At 36.7% G+C, this 11,032-nt stretch overlaps 1 pseudogene across 1 annotated transcript; it reads right to left on the bottom strand.

The window, feature by feature from the left end:
* Nucleotides 1-3,780: 3,780 nt before the first annotated feature.
* Nucleotides 3,781-10,757, bottom strand: LOC101007007 (annotated as a pseudogene). Its single transcript, XR_004176048.1, has one exon. The product of XR_004176048.1 is annotated as a 52 kDa repressor of the inhibitor of the protein kinase pseudogene (transcript).
* Between the last annotated feature and the right edge of the window lie 275 nt (nt 10,758-11,032).

Here is an 11,032-nt window from a genome sequence, read left to right on the forward strand (position 1 = left end):
TTTTGTCCAGAAAAGCAGAGGAAGTGAGCTATGCAAATAATAACAAAGAGGAGCCAGAGCTGGAAGAAACAATCTGTCTCTGTAACAGCAGAGAACTACAGAGGCTAGAAGGCTAGTGCAAGAAAATCCAGTTAATTCAAGGATGTTTTATTTTATTTTATAAATTATTTTATTTGTTCCATGATGATTTAGAGGGACTATCTTCAAACCAGTATAAATGTTTCATAAATAGTATCTGACTGTTTTCTAACCAATTGAGTAACTTGTTGCACAATAAGCCACCTCACATCTTTCAGCAAGAAATACATTAAATTTAAATAGTAAAGACATTACACAATGAATTAAGACACAATTAAAATTTGCTTTAAATGTTTTTTCAGGGAAGGAGGACACCACAGTTTTACTCAATGAAGAGAAACATTTTTACAGTCCGGAGGTATTTTTGTACCGCCTATTATGCCATGAATTCATAGGGAATATGAATAATTCATAGGGAACCATTAATCAAGGGAATGGGTTCCAGCAGCTCAGGCTCCTTTCCATTGGTTCCCACAAAGCGTGCTTCTCTGAATGGAGCAGGCTGGTGCTTCAGTTGAACCCAGGTACTTTTCTCCTTGGCTTCCTCCTTTTTCTGATCATTTTCCTTCACGCATTTTGGGAAGCTATCTCAGCTCTTAGAGTGCTTAATGTATTCAATACGCACATTCATTCTCTTGGCACGAATCTTGCCCTTGACTTGTTTGTTCACAACAATGCCAACAGCATGCTGCGTGACATTGTAGACTCTTCCAGTTTTGCCATGGTAACCCTTGTGGGGCATTCCTTTTTGAACAGTATCCATTCTGTTGATGTCGACAATATCACCTTTCTTATAGATTCGCATATATGTGGCCAAAGGAACAACTCCATGTTTTCTAAAAGGCCTAGAGAATGTGTATCAGATGCCTCTCCTCTTTTCCTTTGTGTTCGTCATTTTGGTGAATTACTGGAAGATGGCGGTTCTGGCTGAAGGAAGGATGCTTTATTTTTTAAGGATTGCATTTAATAAATAAAAACGTATTATAAGAAACAAACATGGGAAAGAGCATCAAAACTTACCTACAGATGAAAGAACACTGCAAACATGTTGCCATGGAGCAAATAAAAGTCGTCACCAAACATTTTGTCACAGATTTTTAAAAAATTAATCAAGAGACTACTTTTGAAGTAAAGACCTCAAAGTAGAAACATAGGAACCCTGGGAAGATATAGAGAGACAACAGAAAGAAATAAAATATGATCTGGAACAACTCAGAAAAGAAGTAGAGAGGGGAAAGTATCCTAACAAAATAAATTGAAACTTGCACGAGGGAAAATAGGCAATACGAAAAACACAATAAGGAATATGGAGAAAATGGGAAACTGACCACATTGAAATGAAAATAAACAGAGGAGGGAACAAGGAAATGGAAAGGAAGGGGAGGGGAGGGGAGGGGAGCGGTAAGGGAGAGAAGAAGGGAGGGAGAGAGAGGGACAGACTAGGGAGATAGGGAGATAAATATAAATAAAAGATGTATGTTGGAGATTCACATATACGTGTTGGGAGAAGTTGCTGAAGAAAAAAAAGAAATTAACAGAACAAATTTAAGGTATAATTCAAGAGTGCTTTTGTTAAAATGAAAGACTTAAATTTTCATATTTGACAAACACACTGGGTAGAAAGAAATTGACTAAGAATGGTTAACATAAAGACATTTCCTAGTAAATCTAAGGCATTTCCTAGTAAAGCTACTGGGCTTTAAAATAAAGAAGGCATTCAGCATCCAAACAAGATTCTTATTGTGTATTAAGGATACAACCTTTAATGTATATCAAGGAAAGAAATATGAGTTGAGGATTCTATCCAGCAAAACTGTCTTTCAAATACAGACTATAGACAAATAGTTTTGAATCTGCAAGACCTCAGAGAATATTTTCCTGAAGGCCAAAAGGCAACCAACCAAAGAATGGGTAAATGAGGGCAAAAGGAATGATAAACAGTTTTGAAACATTTTAACTTAGAGCTAAGACTGAAATCAATGTTGGGTACTGAACCAATCCAAATGTTACAGAGCAAAATGAAAAATTCATAACTATATGGCAGTTACGAGTAAGTATATAAGTGCATAGCATAGTAACCACCTCCATGTAGCAAAAATTGCAAGCATTCTAAGGAAATATAGGAAAGAATAGACTAGTAGTAGGAGTTTTTAATTCATACCTACCATTTCATGACAGGGTAAAAGGGCAGAATATGAATGAGAATGTAAATAACCTTTATGGTATAACTAATAAAATAGTTGTGTCTAGACTTTTTGTTTAACATTCATAAACTCCAAAAAGTAGAACTAGTTTAGCTAACATTCTCTGATTACAGTGTAATAAACTAAAAAAACAAAGCAGGAAAACTAAAGGTTTTCTTCAGAGGGAGTTTTTTTTTGTTGTTTGTTTGTTTGTTTTTTGAGACAGAGTCTCACTCTGTCGCCCAGGCTAGAGTGCAGTGGCCCGATCTCGACTCACTGCAACCTCTGCTTCCCGGGTCCAAGTGATTCTCCTGCCTCAGCCTCCTGAGTAGCTGGGATTACAGGTGCCTACCACCGCCCCCAACTAATTTTTGTGTTTTTAGTAGAGACAGGGTTTCACCGTGTTGGTCAGGCTGGTCTCAAACTCCTGACCTCATGATCCGCCCACCTCGGCCTCCCAAAGTTCTGGGATTACAGGCATAAGCCACGACGCCCGGCCTCAGAGGGAGTTTTAAAACAAATTGAGTCAAGTAGAAAATGCAAGCATTTGTATTTGCATGGTATCTATGTGCATGTTTAGATGCATCTTTTGAACACTGTTTTAAAAAATCATCAATAGGCCAGCCACGGTGGCTCATGCCTGTAATTCCAGCACTTTAGGAGGCCAAGGCACATGGATTGCTTGAGGTCAGGAGTTCGAGACCACCCTGGCCAACATGGTGAAACCCCGTTTCCACTAAAAATACAAAAATTAGCTGGGCGTGGTGGTACGCACCTGTAATCTCAGCTACTCAGGAGGCTGAGGCAGGAGAATCACTTGAACCTGGGAAGCGGAGGTTGCAGTGAGCCGAGATCAGGCTACTGCACTCTAGCCTGGGTGACAAGAGAGAAACTCCATCACAAAAAAATAAAATAAAATAAGAAAAGAAAAAAAAATCAGCAATAATGAAAAGCTACACATCAGAACAAATGGGATAGAGATACAACCGGACTCAAAAGAAAATTTATCACCTTAAATTTTTAGATCAATTTTTAAAAGGAATGAAAAATTAATTCAGCCAGTAACCAAAATGTTGGTTAAAAAATCATGTAAAACAGAATGCAGGAATTAATAAAGATACAAGCAAAAAATGAAAGAGTTAGAAAATAAACTACAGGCCCTCATGATTCTAAAGATAATGTGTCTAACTGATTTTGATGGGAAAGTTTGCCATAGGAGAAGGAAAACTCAAAAGTCTGCTTGAGAAGTTAGCCTGTAATATGTGAAACAGGCCAGGTGCAGTGGCTCATACCTGTAATCCCAGCACTTTGGGAGGCCAAGGCAGGTGGATTACCTGAGTTCAGGAGTTCGAGACCAGCCTAGCCAACATGGCAAAACCCCGTCTCTAGTAAAAATACAAAAATTAGCTGAGCATGGTGGCGGGTGCCTGTAATCCCAGCTACTCGGGGAGGCTAAGGCAGGAGAATCGTTTGAACCCGGGAGGTGGAGATTGCAGTGAGCCAAGATTGCACCAATGTACTCCAGCCTGGGCAACAGAGTGACACTCTGTCTTAAACAAACAAACAAACAAAAAATGTGAAATATAAATAAGAAGGCATTCACATTAACTTAGAGACATTTTGTTTCTTTTCATTTTGTTTTTTATCATGGACCATGAGGGTAGCTTTTTAAGAAGAAGAACTAGGCTTCTCAGTCTTAGTTTATATATCTGAGAGAGAAAAAAAGAATATCTTTTACATCAATATCATTATGTAACGAAACTAAAAAGTAATAACAATAGCAGTGTGTAGAAATATACAAATCACAGTGTCAGAGTGATAGTCTTGGGTGGTAGAACATAAGTAATCTCTATTTCCTGCTTTCTCTACAATAAATATGTATTCTTTATGTAATAAAAATTAAGATAATGATTCCCTACTTCACAGCATACCCAGAAATCGATTCCAGATGGATTGCAGATTTATATGTGAAAGAAAAAGCAATAGAGCTTTTAAGGAAATGTAAGATAACATATGGGCCTTGGGAATAGGTAAAAATTTATTTAGAAAGATTCAAAACTGTCAACCAAAAATGATAAACTGGATTACAGCAAAATTAAGAACCTCTGTGCATCCAAAAGATATCATTTGGAGAGACAGAAGTATGCTGGAGAAATTATTTGTAATTATATAAAATGACCAAGAACTTGTTTCTAAATAGAGAAACAAAGGAAAAAATAAGACATGGGATTTCTAAAGCAAAAATAATACATGGGATTATAAGAAAATTAAGAACTATTTAAGTCACTATCAGGAGAGTGAAAAGTGTGGGAGACACATTTATCTAACAAAGATTTGTAACCAGAACATATTAGTAAAGGCTACTCTACATTAAATAAAAGACAACCAAACAATAAATATAGTCAAAAGACTAAAAGACATTTCACAAACAGGATATAAAAATGCAAATAAACACTGGAAATTTTACTCAAAATCATTAATCAAGATAATGCAAATAAAAAAGCACATACTCACAGGCTGAATAAGTTTAAAACATGGATAATATCAAATGGTGGCAACGACATGGTGCAACTGGAGCTCTCAGACACGGCTGAGTGGGGATGCAAATTGCTACAACCACAGTTTTTAGGTTTAGCTCAAACCTAAAAACTACCCAAAAGCCAATCATCAGTCAAAAAGATCAACAAATTATGGTATATGTGCACAATGGAATACTAGACAGAAGGAAAATGTAAAATCTGCAGTTACATGCAACAATATAAATGAATTCACAAAGAAACTGTTTAGAGAGAGACCCAGACTCCCAAAAAAGGATATATATTACATGATTCCATATCTGTACAATATGCAAGAACAGAAAAAAATACTCTATGTCATTAGAAGTCCAGGTACTGGCTAACCCTTGGGATGCAAAGAATAGAGATTAGAGTGAAGTTGAGAGATTTTCTAAGGTGGTAGAAGCATTGTTTCTTGATCTGGATTTTAGTTGTACAGATGGGTTGTTTTGTGAAAGTTTATACATCTACACTCCTACGTTCATTTTTCTTTGTGTGGGTATGTAATACTGTATTTTTATTTAATATGTTAATATTGAAAACACTTTTTTTACTATATGGGAAAAGCTTAAAAGAACCTCAGGTAATTGAACATTAAAATAATCTTTGAGGGTAAATATTTATTTCCAGACACAATTTAAAACAAATTTGGAGCCTATAACTAGACTCTCACAAGCCAAGAATATCAGGAAAATTCTGACAAAAATATTATCTGTTGCTATTTATGAGTCACTTAATAATGTATTCAATTTTTCTTTATATTTCCTCCAAAGAACATATTTGTATTTAATTAAAATACATTGTCAACTACATGGCACTTAACTCATGAGTTAAAAAATAAAGAAAGAAAAATAAAGAAAAATGGAAATTAATAACTTTCCCTTGATTTTGAGGGATTCATGAATGATTCATTAGTTTTCTTTTGAAATACGCAGTGCTGCTAAGTTTACTCAAGAGAATGTAGACTCCTGATGAGTCTAATCATCATTTTCTATTTTATTTGAAACTTCTTGACCTTTTATACCATTTTGCATATTAAGGTCTATATCCTGTTGTACAGTATTATAGGATTATTTCGTAGAAGTATTTTTTCTGACACAATGGATTCACACAAAATACATCAATTGACTTCTTTATAGAGTAATGTTTCTAGTCCAGGAAAAATGAAATATAAGTGGAACAGTCAACTGCTTTAAAGGAAATATGTTTTTCTAAACAATTATACCATTGCTTCTGCTTAAATGGTCATTATATTGGAATTGTACAAAGCATAATGAACTAATGTGTCTTGCTCCTGAAAATTGGTCTTTTGGCAAAATGTTCCGGAAAATAAGTTCTTGATATCTATGGTTTAAGGGTCATATAAGTAAAGTGCTTCCTTCTATACATAGTATTCAAGTAGTATATTCTGCATTTCAATTTGCTAATGAGACAAAATTTTAGCAGTCTGTTAGCGGTAGAAAAGGTTAAAAGAATTATTACCACTAAGATTTTTTTTTAATTCTACACTAAGGCAAAGATATATTGTATTGAGGAAAAGCAAAAATAATTGTATTTTAAGGAAGTGTTAAACAAAAAATCGACATTATGTGGCACTTAACCAGTAGAGGTTTTTGCCAGGAAAGAAAAAAAATGGCAGAAGATTAGAGAGAACACAGGAGCCAGTCTTGGAGTTTGCCCCACTGACCTGACTGAATGACAAATAAGGTGGACCACCACCAGCACAGGGAGAAAAATAGGCAAGGAGACTTTAGCAAGCCGATGAAGGAAGGCAAGGTATTGTTCCAAGGATAGAAGAAGAAAGGAGCTGCTCTCTCCCTATCCAGTTTAACTTACAAAATTCTGGAAGCAATGGGAGGAGCTAAAACTACAACTCTGTTCTAGTTGGGGAGGTGCCTGGAAATCCATCAGGCTAACATGATAATGATTGAATGGTTTCAATATAAGACTCTCTAATATGTTTGCAAAGAGCAAAGTAAATGCCTGCACTAAGGAGCAGGGATTTGCTGACTCTGAGCAAAAATTCATACAGGCTTTTTCATTCCAGTATACTTCACCATATTTTTTCCAAAATAATAACTATTTATAACCAATATGGCCTAGTAAGAGTGATGCTCAAGACATTGTCACACCAAAGAACATGTATGTCAAACCTCTTCTCCTTTTAAGGTCTCTGTTCTCTTACCTGTAAAATGAGAAGATTGAACTGGGTAATTTCTGTGACCATTTACACACCCAACATTTTATTTTTCTATAATTTTATGATTTAGAATAAAGTATAAAATATACAAGACCACCTGGGAAGGGAAGAGGTTGCAGGCTAAAGAAGGACAATATGAATATTGAATCTTCATTATGAAGGGAGGGTAGCAAAAAATAGATGTTGCCCTTTGGGATATAGCAGCTTCAAGAAATACCTTGTTCCTTGATGAGACAAAGTAAGGTGGAAATAAAAAGTTGAAATCAATATTTTGGTATCCAAAAGAGGCCTACTAAGCTCAAATGAATTACATGTACTCAATAAAGCTTTACAAACAGCTTAGAGAGAAAAGGGTGCATTACATGGTTTCTTTTGAGAAATTTTGTAGATTATGCACACTGACTTCTTTTGTTCCAACATTTTACACTGCACACATATATAGAGACTTAAGTATTAAGGTCATTTAAAAAACTGAAATGAACTTATCAAAGTGCAGGGTTTCTATTACTGAATATTCTCACCCACACAAATTGAGACCAAAATTGTATTTTATGTCAAGGAATGTACTTTTTACAGAAAATTAAAATAAGATAAATTTCAATAAATAAATTGAGATAAATAAATTCAAATTCACAGGAATTACTTTGAAAATACATCAGCCAAAGGGATGCCTTACATAGTATTTCTTTACTTTCATGGTTTTTGTTTGTTTTTAAACAAACATCACATTTTATTTAGATTGAAAGAAACTATACAAAATAGATTTTCTTCACCAAAAATAACAGCAATATTTTCCATATTTTTCTAGATAAACCTCAACACTTATTTTTGTAGGTTTTCCAGGTTTTGATTATAAATCAAGATGAGGCAGTAGATAAGAGTCATGGAAAAAGACAGAAAAAAAAAAAAACAGACAAATCAGTTGTCAGTATCCATGGCCTCCGATTCTGTCTTCAGCTTGAAACACAAGTGTTCAACATATACCTGCTAAAAAGCTTAGGAATATGTAGGCTCCACAAAGGAATGTAAACAGCAACAATGAGATGTGGAAAAACAACAGGCTCTTCCATTCAAACTTCAACTTTTGTTTGTTCCTTTAAGCTCATTTGAGAAAGACAAAATCTATACTGAAGTCCTTGTTTGATGAGCTCACAAGCTTTTCTCTGGTAATTTCTTGTAACTGTCCAGTATAGATTTTTAACATACTTAAAACTCCTATTAGTCAAAGGTCAATTGTGGGCTTCACTATAACATTTTATAAAATGTATTCCTTCCTCCCATACCTCTTCAAAATATATTTCTTCAAAGAATTCATAAGACCCAACAAGTAGAGATTCACAGTGATAATAAATGCTATGTCTAAAATGACTTAACCAAACCAATTCCAGAGTGCCACCAGCAAAGATCACGCAGAAGGAAACATGGGACTTTCAATGTTCTCTTCTGGAGGAACAGATAGGTCCTCAAAGCATGAGAGTTCAAACAGGGACCATTTAACAGGAAGATTATCCAGAGGCCACCGCGTCCGGCCAAGAAAACCTATTTTTAAAAGTCTCTCAGGTATTTTCCAAGGTTTCTGAATTATCTGTGGGAAGCTCTGACTTACTTGTATAGAGTTTAACATATGTGTCCACCCTTAAATCCAGGTCGTGTTTTATATCAAAATTTATGTTAAGCAAAGCCAAGTTACTTGATCTTTAGCCTGTCAAAGTGTTCCCCAAATAGGCTTTAAGACGCTTTCATTCATTTTCATACCTATTTTTCCTCCTGTGTTTCCATTTGATTCTCCAAAAACGAAGCTCCGCTGAGAACGTGTCAGGATTGGGTAAGTCACTACCATACAGGTCAGCATGGTGTTCCTCCAACGTATTGAATTTGAGTTGTCACATGACTGAGGGTACCAGAAATAAGCATTTAAGAGCTTTAAGGTGCTGTTCTGAGAATATATCTTTAAGTTCCTGAATAATGTGCTCCACTGTTGGGACACTTAGGGTTTCTTTATAGTAACTCTCAGAGGTTAGCTGAGATTCCAAGTACCCTGGTGAGCTCTGCGGAATTTCCCAGGGAGTTTCATTTGAATATCAAGTTTGGTTGCCAAATTTGTGGCTTCCTCAAACCAAAATTCATGATAAACTTCAATATTTTCCATCACTTGTTGAGTGAATGCAATACTGCAGTCAAGCCACCGGCTGCAAAGAAGACATCAGAAGTTTGCCCCTGGAGGTTTTTCCCAAAGGCTCTTGTAAAAAATAGGACATTTTTAGGAACAACAATAGTAACAATGAAATCAAAATCTGTTACTGCACTACAGAGTACAAATGATCGGCCAGCTATACAGTTATTCCATCTAATATTTGTGTCACTATTTATACCATCTAAACCTAAAACAAGTGCTTGCAGGAGTTCCACTAAAATTTCAAAAGCATCATGCCTGCCTGTCCACTGATAATGGCAGATTTCCTTCAGTTCTTTACCCCTTTCTTTACTGTTCTGGAAAAAAAGAAAAAAAAAAACAAAACAGAAATTACACTGTCAAGTTCTAAAAGTAATTGTGGTGATCGATGAAAAAAACACACTTCCTCAATTGTTCCTAATGCAACGGATACTCCCATAACAGGTACTGATTTTGCCAACCACATATTTGGCACAGGAAGCGCAGATTGTGTAGATAGCTTGGGGATATTTCTCTAATAGTCTGGAAGCAACAATTTTCATTTTGGAAGAAAATCCACTAGACACAATGTAAGCCTGGTTACGACAATACTTCATATTTAATCCCCACTTCTCAGTTATCATAGTGTGAAATTTCACAGACAAAATTTCTGCTTCAGCTTCATAAGGCAGGAAGCCTACAAATTCCTCTCTTAGGTTATGAGATTCATCAACAAACCTCACCAACACAGGTAGGTGCTCTTACCCTGCTATGTCCACTACGTCGTCAACGATCATGGAAAAGAAGTGTGAATCTCTCACTTCTCTGAGAGTTTCTTCTCGAATACAGCTCTCACAGATCTCTGGAACTGCCTCTGCTGTGTTTTGGAACAAAACAACGTTTTAACTGCTGTTGTCTCAAACTGCTTTCTCAGAACCTCTTCACCAGAATTTATCCGGCACTCCAGCAGCGCTTGAAAGTTATCTGGAGTAAAGAGACCTTCTGGGATTTCATCAACCTCATGTCCATTCAGAAGTATGTTTTGTTTTCCCATCAGAATCAACATTTCAAATAGAGATTTTAGGTATTCTTTGTTTTCCTTCTCTTCAAGGGTTAGAGGTAAAATGTCCTCATCTTGCCCTTCACCCCCTTCTTCACTGGGGTTCTGAGCATTGCTATTATTGGTTTCTTTATGTTTTTGTTCCTGCTCAGACTGTTTCAGTGTCCTGATTTCGTCTTCACTCAGTTCTTTTATTTGTTTTCTGTGTCTACTATGTGGGTTGTTCAAATGACTGGTAAGATCGAATATTGTTGGTATTGCATTATCTCAAAGAACTGTCCTATAAGGACTCGTTCTACAGATCATAGAGGTCGCAAAATGTTTGGCACACCATCGATAATGTTTATTTAGCTGATCAGGTGTTTTATCTTCTAAGTCTGCAGTCCTACAATTCTCCACCCACTTCTGGCATCTGGCCGGGTCCCGCGGGAACCTGAAGAAGACCCGGTCGGACTGTGTGCTCCTCCGCGCGCAGTTGAGGGCAGCGCCCAAGTTCGGCATCTTAGCCTGCCGGTGGGTCGGCCCAGGGTGGGCCCAGCCCTCCCATCCCTGCCTCCTCAGGGCACTCCGCCCGCCCTTCGGTGCCGGGGAGGGGAGCCAGGCGGGTCGGCTCCTCTGGGCCCACGCGCGGGGGAGGGGCGGCAGGAGAGAAGCCTACTTTCATGGTTTTTTACGAAAAAGTGCTATTGTAACTTTCCCTGTCCTTTGAGATGATACTACGAATAATACACAAAGATTGTTGGTATACAAAATAGAAATGTTGCTTCAGCGCAGACCAGATATTATCATCTCTCAAATCATCTT

This window comes from Papio anubis, chromosome 9, assembly GCF_008728515.1.
Source record: "Papio anubis isolate 15944 chromosome 9, Panubis1.0, whole genome shotgun sequence".
NCBI classification, from domain to species: domain Eukaryota; kingdom Metazoa; phylum Chordata; class Mammalia; order Primates; family Cercopithecidae; genus Papio; species Papio anubis.